Source organism: Lagopus muta, chromosome Z (genome assembly GCF_023343835.1).
Source record: "Lagopus muta isolate bLagMut1 chromosome Z, bLagMut1 primary, whole genome shotgun sequence".
Taxonomy (NCBI): Eukaryota; Metazoa; Chordata; class Aves; order Galliformes; family Phasianidae; genus Lagopus; species Lagopus muta.
This window is the reverse complement of record NC_064472.1, coordinates 74,662,574-74,678,110: the sequence shown is the minus strand read 5'-3', so window position 1 is coordinate 74,678,110 and position 15,537 is coordinate 74,662,574. Positions and strand designations below refer to the sequence as shown.

Below are 15,537 nucleotides of genomic sequence, written 5' to 3'. Positions count from 1 at the left end.
GCAGACTGGACATGCAGAAGGGACAAACCCACGGGGGCTGAGGGAGCCAGTCACGTCATTCCAAGGCCAACACTGCTTTTCTTGGAAAGTCATGGAAGGGAAGGTGTCACGAAGGACTAAAGAAGGCAAATACTCCTATTTTCAAGAAAGGCATGAAGAAGGATCCAGGCAAGCACAGGCCCTTCAGCCTGACTTCCAGCACGCAGTCAGACATAGGAAGGAACCTCTTCATGTGGAAATTGTCCAGTAGCTGAACTGGTTGCCCAAAGAGGCTGTGGAGTCTGTGCCCGTCCTCAACAACCAAACAATGTCCTGAGCATCGTGCTGCAGGCAGCCCTGCACTGAGCTGGCAGTCCGACCAGCTATCTCCATCCTTGGCCATACTGTGACTGTGAGACGTGATTTCCAGGGAGACAGAGTGAAAGCAGACCAGAAATGTCTATGTGCACTCACTGTAAAGAAAATGGGAGAAGCTTCTGTTACAGGACACGGTCTGGAGGGGACTCATTGGACCAGCAATGCTTAGGAGAAGGAAGATGAGCTGTAACAACTCAACCAGGTGGCTGAAAAGCAACAAAAATAGGCAAACTGTAGCACATCGTCATTTAAATCAGCTTCATGAGATAAGAAGGAAAGCAATGTTAGGTTTTCAGGTAAGACTGGGAAAGGGAAAGTGAGATCGAAGAAGTGAAAAAGAACAAAGATGGTGGAAACACAGAAAAAAAGTGAGACAGAGGGAGGGTCAGCACAGCTTTTGTAAATCCCAGCCTGGCCCCAAATGCCAAACCGTGCCAACAAACATCAGAATCTTTGTGTGTTCATGTTTCCAATACCCAGTACAGTTCCACAACAAAACAACGCAGCAGCACTGCCTTAGACTGAAGGTCCTTAAGTTGATAGGATCTGTGGAAATGGGAAGCTCCTGCTTTTTGAGTGCTGCAGACCCAAGTTCAAAATAGACTCACCACCCTCGCTGCACGCCTGCACTGCTGCCAGGAAGGACACATCTGTGGGAAACAGGCAGATCCGCACAGGTCTTGGGAGCACATCTTCCTCTTATTCTTCTCATTCATTTCTTTACATCCTTCCCTGAGAATCTTTTTCTAAAACCCTCCGGTGAGGGAGCAGCACTTCCTACAGAACTTACCACTTCTCAGCTGCCTTTAATACTGCGGAGCTTTCAAAGCCAAATCTCCTTTTGTGCAGCCTTTGTGTCCTTTGCTTCTTATCCTATTCAGCCACCTCACAGGGAAAAGATTGTTCCCTTCTACACGCAGCAAGCTTTCCTGTGCATCTGACACACAGCTTTTCAGACTTCTCCAGATACACCTAATTCTCTCGCCATTGCCCATGTTTTCTCAGCAGCTGATGAATTTGTTCTCCTTGCTTCTGCTTTCTCCCAGCTGACCTGTATTTTTTCAGAGCAGCTGCACCTAAAGCTGGCATATTTCCATTTTACTAACATGGATGAGCATATGCTTTCTTTATGATTTACCAGATTCTTTCCTGTCCGTATTTATTTCTTGCTGCAGCGTGTCATTGAGTTCTGCTCAGTATAAGATGAACCACAGCCTGGTCATTTTCTGCAGGACTGCTCTGAGTCTGCCTGCATCATGTCATCCAAATACACCCACCTCTCACAGCTCAGCTGCATCCTATTCCTGCTGTACTGTACCTGCAGCTCATCGAGGCAGTTTCAAATCAGAGACCTGCCTTCTGCAGCCTTCCTGCTCCTCTTGTTTCCTGTTTATTTTTCCTTTGTCCCAACACCGACAAAAATATCAAACAGCTTCAGATGACAGGGAGAACCCTGCAAAGCTTTTCTCAATGGATTCTCCCATTTTGATCACGCAGGCACATAAGCTGCTGTATAGCTCCTCCACCAGATTTACATCCCTCTTACCATAGACAGGTGTATACAGTCCCCTCATCTTGATTAATGCAGCAGCACTGAACATTGGTCTGAAGCCAAGATAGGAGAAATGCCCTGCTTTTACACTGGGTCTGCTGGGCTTACCACCCTTCACGAGAGGAAATCAGAGTGTGCTGACATGAGTCGATCGCCATGCTCATTCTACTTCTTCTGTTCACTGTCCCTCCCAGAAGTTCCCCTTTGTCATGTTGCTGTGGCATTCTTTCTATGGAGACGCATACAATTCCCTTTGTCTAGAGCTAGAGTCTTGTCTCCATTCTCTTTGGTGTCCTCAAAGACATCCTGTTCCTAGCCTGGACCCTGCAGACTGCACTGAGCATGGCTCACACACACTAGCTCTGAACACAGCCTAACCTCGGTCAGCCCCATTGCAGCCCAAATCCCAGTTTTTCCCTTCCCATTCTTGCAGAGGAATTTAGCCAGGTTTCAGTGGGTTCTGAGCTCGTCCCTCCAATAAGACAATATTGCCAGCACCTGTGAGCCCTGCCAGCCAGAACCAAGCTGATGGGGTGACAGCAGGGCATGTCAGAGCTGATGGACGGTATGTGGGACAGCAAAGCACTTGCTGTTCATGGCAGTGTGGCAGAGAGATGCATTACTTCCATGCTTTTTTTTCTCATGGGTCTTTGGAAACTGTTTTTGTTTTTTTCCAGTACATCAGACTGAGCTCCAGGTCCAGCACACCAAACATCTGTGTTATCAGCCATCTCACAAGAGCAGGTCAATCTTGTCTTATGCAAGGGAGAACTCTTGTCTTGTCTGTGATGGGAGAGCTGGAGCAACTCCCTGGAGCTCAGATTACAAAACAGTAGCCAGGGCTCCCGTCACAAGATGTCTTCTCAGGACTACAAAAAATCCTGCTGCTTCCACCACAGAAAGTCAAGGCTGCAATGACGTGCAGGAGATGTCAAGGGGAAGTTGTGTGCTGTGAGAGTGGTGAGGTGCTGGAACAGCTGCCCAGAGAGGCTGTGATGCCCCGTCCATCCCTGGAGGTGTTCAAGGCCAGGTTGGATGGGGCCCTGGGCAGCCTGGGCTGCTGTGAAATGGGGAGGTTGGTGGCCCTGCATTGGTGGGGGGTTGGAGCTTTGTGATCCTTGAGGTCTCTTTCAACCCTGGCCATTCTGTGATTCTGAGAGGCTGCATTACACCTCTGTCTGTGCTGGGGTTTGCCAACAAACAAATGCCCCTGTGCAGACATACACATCTACAGGCAAAAACTAGCTGAAGAGTGTCTTTGCCTTCTCCACTTTAAGAAGATCCCCTTCTAGATTAGTTTCTAGGTGCCAGGATGAAGTCTAACCTGACCACCAACACCACTGGCTTTATCAGTTTAAGTACATGCTTCAGCTTTTACTGGAAAACTGAAAGTGGTAACAGCTACAGGTGCCTTGCAGTCCACAGAAAGCTCCTGAAATCCAGACAGCTACCACAGATCATCCTTTGCATCTCAACAGATAAAGCCGTCCCCGGTTTTATCAATTCCATTTTTCCCCACTTCCATTTCAAACTAGAAATTGTCTCTTTCCGTGTAAGAAAGCAATGCTTCTAGCAGCTAGTGGAGAAGGCTCTCTTCCAACATAGAAAACCTAAACATTCCTGCCAAATGTACTGCTTTTGTAAGTAAGCAGCCATCCACCACGCAGGTCCACGTGTGTGGCTGCTGCCCTTTGCCATTCGCTCCCCTGCCCCAGCTGTGTGCACCCCACTCCATGCCACAGCCCCTGCAGGGCTGCTCAGGGCCCCAGGCTGCATGCCTTCCCCTGCCCTCATCCACGCCATTTTCTTCTCTACCCTGACAGATTTGAGGCACTCAGGCTCACATTTCAGAGCTTGCATTTCTCTAGCATCCCACCCACTGATTCCACCCTCCAAACTTTAATGTGCATGGCGAGTACATCCTCAAAAAAGCAAACAGAAAAATGTCAGCACTACCTATAAGAGATGCACATGTGGAACATTATCCTGCCTTTTGCAGATGTTTTATTGGGGTTGGTATCCCAGGCACACCATGCTGCACAAGTTCCATGTCTGCTGCTCAACAAAGCTGCCAAGGAGGACGCATCTGGAAGAAGTTGCTTTGGATCCCAAGTCAACCATGGAGCACTGGTCCTAAATGTTGTTTTAAACACCACTAGAAACCTAGGGGCTACAGATTTATTGTCATGAGAGCAATAAACAGCACAGATAACATAGCTCTCACTTCCCGGTGCACAGCCCGGTTCCCCCTAACACAGGGCAAGGAGTTTCCCTTCCCGCAGCCCTGCCTGCACGGACATTGCCCTGGAGGTGGGGTTTGTCCTCTCGGAGCACCTGGATCTTGGAGCGTGGCCCTGCTGAGGTCCCCCAGCACACAGCAGAAGAGCAGACGCTGCCTCCCGTGGCTGCAGGAGCCGAGTTCCCCGGCATCCAGCTCGCCAGTGGGAATTCGCACAGATAAAACTAATGCATATGCATCTGTGGAGCTCTGTGCAGGGCTCCATTACTGCAAACGCTCAGTTTTCAAAGCCTGCCTTGGCATGCATACCTCACCTCAGACACTTGAGCCCCTTCAGGGGAGCAGTTTAAGCCCTGTGCCACGAGAAAACTAAGCTACAGGTGAAGTCTCACGAACAGGACCAGTCTGCCTAGAAGTTTTATACAAACGATGCGTTCCAAAAAAAAAAACCCTAAAATTGAAAATTCGGCAGGTCACTGTAAACAAGAACGGAGGAGGAGAGCCATTAGCTCACATTCCTCTATTTGCTTTATCAATCTCCGTATTCTTAAAAAAGAAAAAGAAAAAAAAAAAGCTTAAGTGTAGTCCGGGCTTTCCAGTGAACCAACAGAACCACACAAAGGAGCGCACCGCTTCCCGCAGCCTCCAGGCTGTGCATTAGCTTTTAGCGAAGGTATCTACCACATGAATAATGCAGAACGTCGTCCTGAGCAGCTGTACCCCAATCAATCCACAGCAGCAAATAAAAACCTTTCAGCACGCCTTTCTGCCGGGCAGTAAGAGCCTTTCACAGCTGCTCAGAGGCATGTTCTAGGAAAAACAACCCTATCTGCCACTCTGGCTGGAAACCTTTCAGATCAGCCAGCTGGGAACCAGCCATTAAATCAGCCATCCCGCGACGGGCCCTGATTTTATCAATTGCCTTTCTTTGCCTTTTGTTCCTAAAGATCCACACCCACCGCCAAGGGGCTCAGATTAAGGGCTGGGTGCACTTCTGGAAAACGACACGTGCCTCCCCTCACCCCCCCCCCCCGCCTCAAAGCACAGGGCTCTGGGGCTGCAGCCCTGCCCGAGCTCCCCCTTCATCCCAGACAAACCAGGTGCCCCCCAGCACAGCTCCTCTCCCCTGCTGCAGAGCATCCCCTTCCCCACTGCAAAATAGCAGCGGCTCTCCAGTGTTGCAAAAACGCTGAAACAGAGTTGCCTGGAAAGCTGGGTGTAAAAGAAGCTTCTGCCTGGAGTATCAACATTGCACAAGGAGGGCATGAACTGGAAGGTGCAGAAATTACTCAAGAAGGAAACAAGTTATTTCCTCATTCATGAGACAGTGAGGCGTGAGCCCTCCTGACCGTGCTCAGAAGCCCCACTGCTCCATGTTTTCAGTTTAGGCAGGCCAGGACGCCTGGGAGGAGGCATGTCCAATCCTCCTCCGTGCCAGTGGGACCCCACAGCACACACAGACCTATCAGGTGACATAGAGAGGTGAGACAGTGTCACATCACCTCGCAGCATCCTTCCAGCATAGGGCCCAAGGCAGCCTGGCAAAGCCCAGGGGCATAACCAAAACACATCAGACGTGGATTTTTTTCATGGTAAAAGATACACTGAGTGTTCCAGACCTCAAAATAATTTTAAGCGCATACGCCAGGACTGAAATGAAGCTGTTCTCCACAATGAAAAGCAGAGACAGAGAAACCCAAAGTATCACCTTCCCGGATGTGCTTTCAGCTGCGTTTGTATTTGGTCACAGTGGAAGCCACATCAGACTTCCCAAGGCAGGCAGGAGGGCAGAGTGAGGTGCAGGATAAAAACTCTCCAAAGCTGACATCCGCCCATGGTGCTTCTGCCACCCATTCGTACTGCACAACTGCATTCTTCTCTATGCTGATAGGGCAGGGAGATGGGCAAGGGAGCATACGTGCCTCACAGAAATAGCTCAGCCAGGTTGCTTTTAACTGGGTCATCCGAGCACAGCCAACAGCAGAGTCCGGGAGCAGAGTGGAAAGCAAATAAAAGAACTGTCACTCAGCCTCCAGCAGCCACCAAGGGGCTGCCAGAGGGAAAGCCCTGCCAGGGGACCTGAGGAGGACCCCAAAGCTGCCTGTGGGTGGGATCCCCCAGAACACTGTAAAGAGAAGACACATCGTGAAAAGCAGGCTGTGAGTTCCTTACTGCGCTGCTGGTCTTACACCACATGTGTACTTGAGCCTCCTCTGGGTTAAGCAGGAGAAGCAAAAATAAAGCAACAGCAATGAAGCATACAGAATCAGAAGACAAAATCAGGCCAGGTGGCCGTTCTGAGCATCACAAGCCCTGCCTTCAGCAAGGCTCACTGAGGAGCCCAGCTGAGCCTGGCAGACCAACACGGAGATGTTGGCCACGGATGGAGATCTCAGAGCCTCTTTGGGAAGCCCTCCTGGGCTCGCAGCAAGTACCCAGGTGAATGGTTGGACTTGTAGCCCACCAGAGCCCTCTGGCCTTCACTGAAGAGCTGCTCTCTTGCCAGGAGGCTCCAGCCTTTGTTTGTGTCACTGCAAATCAGGTGCAGAAGTTGACATTTACCTTCACTGAAGGTTACAGAGAGCTGTGTTTCTCTCAAGGCCACAGAGAAGAGTAAAGCAGGCTGCACAGCCCAGGAAGGGTTGCTTAGGAAGCCCAGAGGCTGGGAATTTCCCCAGAGCATCTATTGCCAAATCTTGGACTTCCCTGCAAATGCTATAGACAAGCACTGCTTTTCCTTTCGGCAGCACAAACAACTCACCCTGGAGCAAAGGGCTCTGAGGCATCTGTGGTACCATCACAGCCACTCTGCTACCAAGGGAGCATGGAGCTCCTGAAGTCTTGGCAGTGAAACATCACCATGCTGCACATGAATTCTCCCAGGTCACAGAAAATGGTCTCATGACTATTAAACCTATGTCAATCAGAAATCAAGCTGGAGAACAGGGCCCAGCCTTTGGAAGAGCGTGAGGGCAGTTATGCTGATGCGAAGTCAGTTTGTGCCTGCCAGGAGGGATGGAGAATCCCTTAGGGATGACTCCACACTCAGTGACCACAGCACTTTCTGGTGGCTCGGCCTCCCCTGTCCCCACACTGCCCACGTCTGCTGCCCTCCTGCTTCTACTCTGAAAGCCCCGGCAGAAAGAAAGATGAGGTGTCAAGGGCACAATCTGCACAAGTCAGCGTGTTCTTTGAGAACTAAAATGACCATGAAACTCAGCTCATTTTCATCATACTTATCAGAGCTCCCAGGAAGGGCAGGAGCCAGCCCTGACTTTTTGAGTGCAAACCCCTGCTTCCATGGGTTCAGCTCCAGCTTTCTGAGATATTGTGTGCTCCATCAGAAAGATAACGCTGACTCGCTCACATTCCCCAGAGACAATACCCTCTTTCACTTCGCTGGTTACCTGGGCAGCAAAGAAAATATTATTGCTTATCAGCTTCCTTGTGAGTACTAATGTGCTTCTGAATTCAATGAGAGGGCAAATTCCAACTCACGGAGCTTTTCTACCCTGGCAAGAACCTGCTCTGTTGCAAAAGAAAAGCAAATAGAACAATCCTGTTTTGAAGAGCAGTAAAAACTCAAAGCCCCTTCATCCCCACAAAAACTCAGCATAAAAAGGAAGTGGTGAAACACATAAACTTTAGGAGACGTTGCCACATTTACTGTCAGAAGACAGTCTTGAAAAGCTCATCATCTGACCTGCATGCTCAGCAGCCTCTCCCAGGACCAGAACTCTCACTCTTATGTTTCACAGGAAGAAGTTTCCTGCTGCCCAAGGCCTAGCCAACCCCTGACTTTCGGGGGCCAAAGTTCAGTTCCCCATTAAAAATAGGCAGTCGGGTCCAGCAGCCTGCCATCTTGTATGACAAAGTAAGGATGCTTGATCCCGCTGCCCTTTACCATGAGGTCTGAGCATGTTTGAAGACTTCCATGGCACGTGGGTACCTCAGGCGCATCAGCTGGCACAGAGTTAAATCTCTGCCCTGTATCTGGTATAGGGCTGTGTTCTGGATGTAGGAGAACGGTGTTGCTGACACCCCTATGGTTTAGTTGTTGCTCAGCAGCGCTGCACAAAGGTGTCCTCATGCTACCCTGACAGTGAGGGGGCTGGTGCACAAGGAGCTGGGAGGGCACAGAAGCAGGACAGCTAACCCACTCTGTCCAGAGTGGATGTGCCATGCATACAGCGTTAGGCTGGGCATTAAACCTGGAGGGAGCTGGCCTGGAGTGCAGCCGCTGCTTGGAGACTGCCTGGGCGCTGATCAGCAGGTGGTGAGCAATTCCTTGTGCATCACTTGCTCTGTATATTTCCTATGATTGTTGTTATTATTCTCTTCCTATTTTCTCTCCTATTTAACTGTCTTTACCTCAGCCCATGGGTTTTACATTTTTTTCCAACTGTCTCTCCAGTCTCTGGAGGAAAAAGAGCCAACAGCTATGCTGGGCTGCCTGCTGGGTTAAACCATGACAGTAGGCCAAAGTGCAGGGGAATTTCTCTGCAGCAAAGCCATCACTGGTTTGGGGGATTTGGTCATCTTCAGGGAACCCCAAGGCCTTGGTTAGTTTCCTAAAGGAGTCCACGTGGAGCCCCTGTGCTGGTTAGGGACCTTCCCACATCTCCTCTTTCCCACATCTCTTCTTTCAAGTCCAAGAGCTGTGGGTGCCACCAGTTCTTCTCTGCAGCCCAGAGGTGCAGAGACCTTCCCCCTTCCTTACAGCATCATCTACATAGAAAAACACGTAGGGGCCCCCAGAAATGGGAGTGGGGGGAGCTGTTCCACACATAAGCACTGCCTGTGGAAATGCTTTACAATTCCAGCTGAGGCTTTTCTCTTTGACTTGCTGATTAAATCAAAATTGGCATCTCCCTGCTTTCTGGAAAATTCCTAACTCACTTTTGAACTCTCTAATGGTAGGTCCCACTTATCTGAGGCACGACAAGACAGCAAGAGTGTGTGGCAAAGGCAGCTGCAGCAGAGGCAAAGGCCACTGCACTCTACTACCGCATCACAAGCCTAAAAATCAATTTGCCATCTAGAGAAAGGATAGCCAGTCTGCTTTTTGCTCTTTTCAGTTCTTACTCTAGCTTTGATTTATGCTGGCTAAGTGGAAGGACTACTGATGCATTCCCTGCCAGACGAGACTCTGTGCCCATTCATTCACCCACTGGGCTTGGCAAATGCTCACTGCCTGGGAAACCAGTAGTATTTTTCTGAACCTGATCCATCAGAGCAGCGCAGGGCTGGTGTTTGGGCCAGGCTGTGAGCACACGTTTGAAGCAAATCTCATTTACTGCACTCCAGCTTGCATTGCAAAGCAGCCTTGCAACATGGAGACAGGATTCAGTCCAGGTGAAATTAGTGGTGCTCCACAAATCCATCTGCTAATGGGATTGGCTGGGTCAAATTAAAACTTTCAAAATGCCTGTGGATATGAAGTCTAGGAAGCACTTGTTTCAAACCACAGGTCCAACCTCTCTCGCACTGTAGATGTGCCTGCACTTAACGCAGAGGTGACCTAGGTGACATCAGTCATTGCATGCCTTTCCAGACATCCTTCTCTGATCTTCAGCCTTGCCCATCTTCACATGGGACTGTTTGCTTGACCTCCCCTCCTCCCAGTATTGCTCTGTTTGACATTGTTTATGGATGTACTTCCATCTCTGATCATTTTCTTCCATATCACCCCACAGCTACTGCTCTCCTCTGTAACCAGTCCCCCTCTTCACACGTCCCATCTATCAGCAATGAAGATCATCCTCTCTTTGCATACAGTGCTTACTTTCCTACACGCTTCATTCCTGCCTGTCCCCATCCCTTCACACATCTCCAGTACCAGATTTAATATCCTCAAATCTCTGTCCCTCTGCATCCTCCCTTTCTCCAGCCCTTCCAGCTGAGGAGCAGCCCAGCCCAATCTCTGTGTCCCAGCCAAATTCCACCCTACAATCTCCCCGTCCCTCCCTCTGTGGCTGCCACTTTCCAAACAAGCCTATTTCTCCACCTTAGCTGATATCCAAAGCAACATTATTTTTTGTTTTTGAGTCAGCTCTGGACATCTGTGCCTTGGGGACTTTTTGAGCCAAGGGCTTATCTGTCTGTTTAACAAGCCCTAATGGATTTTCTGCCTGCAGATTTGTCTAGCAGTCTTTTTTTGAACCACATCCTCAACATCCTGTGTCAGTGAGTTTATCTGTATCCTGTAATTCTTGAGCATTGATAAATGGAGAAACAATCGCTCCCTATCTGAGCCCTCCATCCCATCATCCTTTTCAAAGGCCATATGCCATCTTCCCTCTCAGGCACACTTTTCCCAAGCCGAACTTGTCCCTCACTGCCTTTACTCCTGCACTGCTGTTGTGGTTTAATCTGGCAAGCAGCTAAACACCATACAGCCTTCTGCTGGCTCCCCTGTCCCAGTGGGATGGGGGAGAGAACTGGGGAAAAAAGGTAGCTTTCACAGAACTTCAGTTAAAAGTGAAGTCAGAAAAGAGAGAAATAAGAGTAACAGTGTATTTACAAAGCAGGTGAGGTACAAGTAATTGCTCGACACCTGCCGATTGTTGTCCCCAAGCAGCAGCTGCCCACCCACCCATCCATTTTCAAGCTTATTCTGCATGGTATCATATGGCATGGAATATCCCTTTGGTCACTTTATGTCAGCTGTCCTGACACGGTCCTGCTGGGGAGATGCTTTGGGAGCGATGGTCTTTGAATCCCAGAGGGAAGATGAGCCTCTGCAGGATGGCAGCAGCTACCGGTGGGCTGAGGGATGCCCCCTGCTTCCAGAGAATGCTGTTCTGCAGTGGATGACATTATTTAGAAATTCATCCTGTTTAAGCTGCTAGTTACGCATTGTTTTGTGGAGCTCCTGCCATCAGTCCTCCTCTTTGCTGCTAAAAACACACCTCATTATTTTCCAAATAATTAACAACTTCCTCTTCCATTTACTGGGTCATGTTCTGATTCGTCAGACTGAACGAACAATCATCCAAAAAGATAGTTGAGATTCCTTCTGTTTTAAACACCACAGGAGCCAGGAGCTCCCTGAAACACAGCCTGGCCGCCAATAGAGATGAAAGCATCACACTCCCACTCGAGCATTTACTTACAAGAGCTCAGGGAAGTGCCTGCATTTGCCAGCTTCAAGAATCTGTGTGCTTGACAGGACGCATCACACCACAGCTATTGGACCTAGTGTACAGTGGAGGGCACGAGCCTCAAATGGACACCATGGGCTGTGAGGTCAGGACCATCAGGACTGCAGAGACTTTCCAAACCCCAGCTCAGCCTTTTGACACGTGCCATGATTTTTAAGACTGTGGGGCACTAAACTTCAATTAATCTCTGTGGAAGATGCCAAGCTTTCATTAGCAAGATCAATCTTTTCAATTAAGACTTCAGGCATCAGTTACTAACATGAAGACCTCTGTAAAATCGAAGGGAAACATGAGCCACCAGCTTGGCCGCAGGTGGGAGGTGTCAGACAAGAGGCTCTGATCCTCCCTGACTTTAAGGAAAAAAGCCTCTGTGCACAGGAGGAGCTGGAACTAATGAGAACATGAACTTGAAACAGTGCTATTCTGATTTTTTGTTCCACTGTGTGTATTTTGGTATCCAAATTAAATTAGAGAAAATGGCAGAGAAAAATAATGTAAACTAATTACATTTAAGTAGATGTTAGCAAGACAATCTTTGACTTCTATTTGTCTGATGCAATTAAAGAGCTGTCTGGGTTTTCTGTGCCTATTATCCCACTGTTTCTTTGCCAGCACAGGCTGTTTTCGCAGGCCAGGTCGAATGGAAGAAACCAGAGGATCAAAAAGGAAGATTGGTCCTTCCTGGCATCTTTCATGTAATCAGACAGCCTTCACAACAAAGTCAGTGTGAGCTTCCTTAGGAAGGAGTGCTGCAGATTTGCCAGCGACTGAGGCACAACAGCAGTTATGCTTTTCTAAAAGCCTGTGTAACCACGACCCAGCAGCCCTGACGAGCCTCCCTTCCCTCCCCACTGCCCTCCCTGTCCACGCACAGCTCCAGGGGCTGCGGGAGAAACAGCAAGATGGAGCTGCTCAGCCTGTCCCGCTTTCCTGGAAGTTATCTAATCAGGTTCCATGAACTTTGCCTCAAATTCAGTCGTAAAAATACCATAGGCATCGTGAGTTGCTGCTGCTTTATCTTCCTTATTGTCCTCCTTGGCCACTTTGCCCTGCAGTGATAGAGAGGTGGTGCAGACAGGTACACAAGGCCATCCCTCTGCAGAGTGAGCATCCGTTCCCTGCATACCAGAGCAGAGGGCGAGCACAGCCCCTGCACATCCCAGAAGGGTACCCCATCCCTGCAGGCATTCAAGGCCAGGCTGGATGTGGCTCTGGGCAGCCTGGGCTGGCGACCCTGCACACAGCAGGGGGGTTGAAACTACATGATCATGGTGGTCCTTTTCAACCCAGCCCATTCTACGATTCTGTGATTCTATGATGCTATGAAGAGAAACGGACTGAGAAGGCTGTGCACGGCAGTGTGCAATGCTGGGTGAAACAAAGCAGGAAGAGAGAAAGGGAGAATGGCCTCCAGGCCGTGTGCTGCCAGTGGTCCTTCCATGGGCACTGGTTGTGTTTGAGAAAGATCTTTGCTTGGCTGTGAGTTGAGAAGGCCTATTTGCAAATGTCACAAATTGCCTTGGGAAGAGCAAACGTCAGCATTAGCCTAGCACAGCCCTGCGAGCGTCTTTTCAAAATGGAGAATTGCTGGCAAGCCTGTAATACCGCAAAGGGGAAATCCCTGGAAATACCAGGCCAGGTTGGCTCCTCTTACCAGCCAGCATCACCCTGTGTGCATCAAACCCCCTCGGCCCACAGAGCCTCCTGGATTACCCCAAGGTCTTTCCTGTTCCTGCAGCGAGGAGGCAGAAGGCGCGCCACTGTAATTGCTGCACGCTGCCGGCGGTTTGCCCCAGCCAGCTCTGCACAGCCTGAGCTGCTCAGCTTGCACCTGTGGGAAGCCAGGGACACCTGGCCGTGCCGTGCAGCAGGAGAGCAGGCTGCTGGCAGCCCTGCCTCCATCTGGAGGAGGCCGGTCTCATCCAACCAACGCAGCTCCTGCACAGCAAGGCATCAGCCCCATGGCCTCCACAACAACGGCTACAGCATCCCTGCCAAAAATTACCACTGCGGTTTGAAAGTGGAAGACAGGAGAATAATGGGGGGGGGGGGGGGAGGGAGAAGCAGAAGGAGGAGGTGTTTCTTTGTTTTTCCATTGAAGCTAACACACCAAATATTCTTAGAGAAGAGCAGGGGACAGAGTACAGACTGTGCAGAGGTCCCCCTGCACCTACCAAGAGCAGCTGCAGAGAACTGTTCTGGGCTGGTCTCCTTCCACCCTGTTCCTTCACAGAAGATCTCTCATGCCTTGTCACCCTCTGACAGGTTCCCCATGAGATCCCCACTCGAGAAACTGGGGGAATCTGAGAATAAGGGGGGTACAGATAATAAGGCAGGCACTACAAGACAGCTCCAGGGACCAGCAGCATCCCAGTGCCACATATACAGCACAGAGCCAGACATCCCCAAATCTGCTCATTATCCAGCTCCTAATAACATTACCAGGTGCACAAAAGGTCAAGATGTTATCCATTCACTTAAATGTTTCCCAGGGGACAAATCAGTGCATTCAAGAAAGAAAATATCATGGGCACAGAGTCAGAAAGCCATCACATCACCAGATAACAACCAGCAGGGAATCCACTGCCACGGACACCTACAGGAAGCAGGAGAGCAGCACTGCCCTCAGGGCACCGTGGATGCTCAGTGAGGCACAGCACATCCCTGGCCTCCCCAGTGCAGCATTATCTGCGGTGTGCCTCACCCACATGCAGGATGAGAGCATCGGTGTGACAGCAGACAGGCAGCTTGAAGATGTGGTCAGGAGGGAGCCCTGTGGCCAAAACTCCTGTCCTCAGACGATGTGGGTGCGACTGCAGACGGGTGGACCCTGCAGGCACAGGACCCTGATGGCTGCAAGCAGCTCGGGTGGGACCTGGGGACTCGTGGAGGAGAGCTATCACAGATTGAGAACCCCATGGGCTGGACCAACACTGCAACCCCAACCGGTGGTTACCTTCTCTGTCCCCCTCTCTCTCTCTCTCTGTTTCCCAAGTTGTTAAGTAACCCAGGATTTATTGCGGTTTCTTTTACAGTCACACACTTCAGCCGCACAGCTTAGAATTATCCATGAGAGTGGCAGTACTTCTAAGATCATTCTAGTACCGACATTATCACTGAGACTGATAACTGTGTTTGGATCTTGAGAGTTGCATCACCTTCATCTAACCGAGGCGACTGGTGAATCCGCTCACCCTCCCTCCCAGCACAGGTGGGACACGGCACCCACCCAGGGGTCCCGTCCGTGCGGTGCAGGCTGCGCTGACATCCCACAGCGCGCACTTCCAGGACTCCAGAACAAAGGGTCCGCGTTCAACCTGCCGCACGCACATACGCGGGGCTGCTCTCGTGATCGCGGGCGAAGTTTACGGATGGCCAGCCGCTGCAGGGGCGGCCAGCGCGACGAGCAGGTGCCGGGCGGGAGGGGAAACGCCGCTCCGACTCGAGGGAGCCCCGATGCAGCGCCGAGCTCCGCGCAGGGCCGCCGCGGCCACTCGGCGATGCCGGGAGGCGAACACCGCGCCCTGGGGACGCAGCCCTCGCCGAGGGACGGCCGCGCCCCGCCGCGTCCCCGCGCCTGCGGATGGCGGCGGCCGCTCCGCACAAAGCGGGGTGGGGCCGCGGGAGCCCCGCAGCGCCGCACCACCGGCACCGCCCCCGGCTTTCCCGCACGGCAGCGGCCGGAGGAGCCGTCCCTCCGCCGCCGGCCGTCCCGTTCCCGACGGCGGCAGGTGCCCGGCCTTCCCCCCCCACGCGCTTCTCGGCCCCGCGCCGTCCCGCTGCTTACCTCGCCGCTGGCCGCGGGGGTCCGGCTGCCCGCAGGGCGTGCACATGGGAGCCGCGCCGCGCCAGCCCAGCCCGCTCCCCGCCCCGGCCCGCCCCCATGCCGCGCCCCGCAGCCGGGAGGTGTCCGCGGGCGCCCGATGCGGATGCGGGCGGCTGACGGTGCGGCGCTTGCTTACCGCGGCTTCACGCTCCGGCGCCCCGCGCCTCCCCTGCGGGGTAGCCGCGCGCTGTCCCCCGACGTCGTCGAAGGGTCGCGGTGCGGTCTGGGCTGCGTTTGGCAGGGAAACGCCTTGCTGTCATCTGCCCACAGTCGCAGCGCCGCCGCCGCACGGTGATGCGCCCGACCGCCGCTCCCACGTCCCTTCCTCAGCTCGGCATCGGGCTGGCTCGGCGGCCCCGGCAGCGCACGTTTGTTGGCACGCGTGGGCTCGGAGCCGTCC

The 15,537-nt window shown here is 51.8% G+C and overlaps 1 protein-coding gene across 2 annotated transcripts in view; it reads right to left on the bottom strand.

The window, feature by feature from the left end:
* CORO2A (coronin 2A) overlaps positions 1 to 15,294 on the bottom strand; it is a 48,494-nt gene extending 33,200 nt beyond the window's left edge. Inside the window, exon 1 of one of the 2 annotated variants that reach the window (XM_048930605.1) lies at positions 15,274 to 15,294. The gene's annotated coding sequence lies outside the window, so the exon portion shown is untranslated. Of the gene's footprint in view, positions 1 to 15,098; positions 15,180 to 15,273 lie in introns of those variants that run through there. The other variant, XM_048930604.1, reaches the window with a different exon arrangement.
* Positions 15,295 to 15,537: the final 243 nt, after the last annotated feature.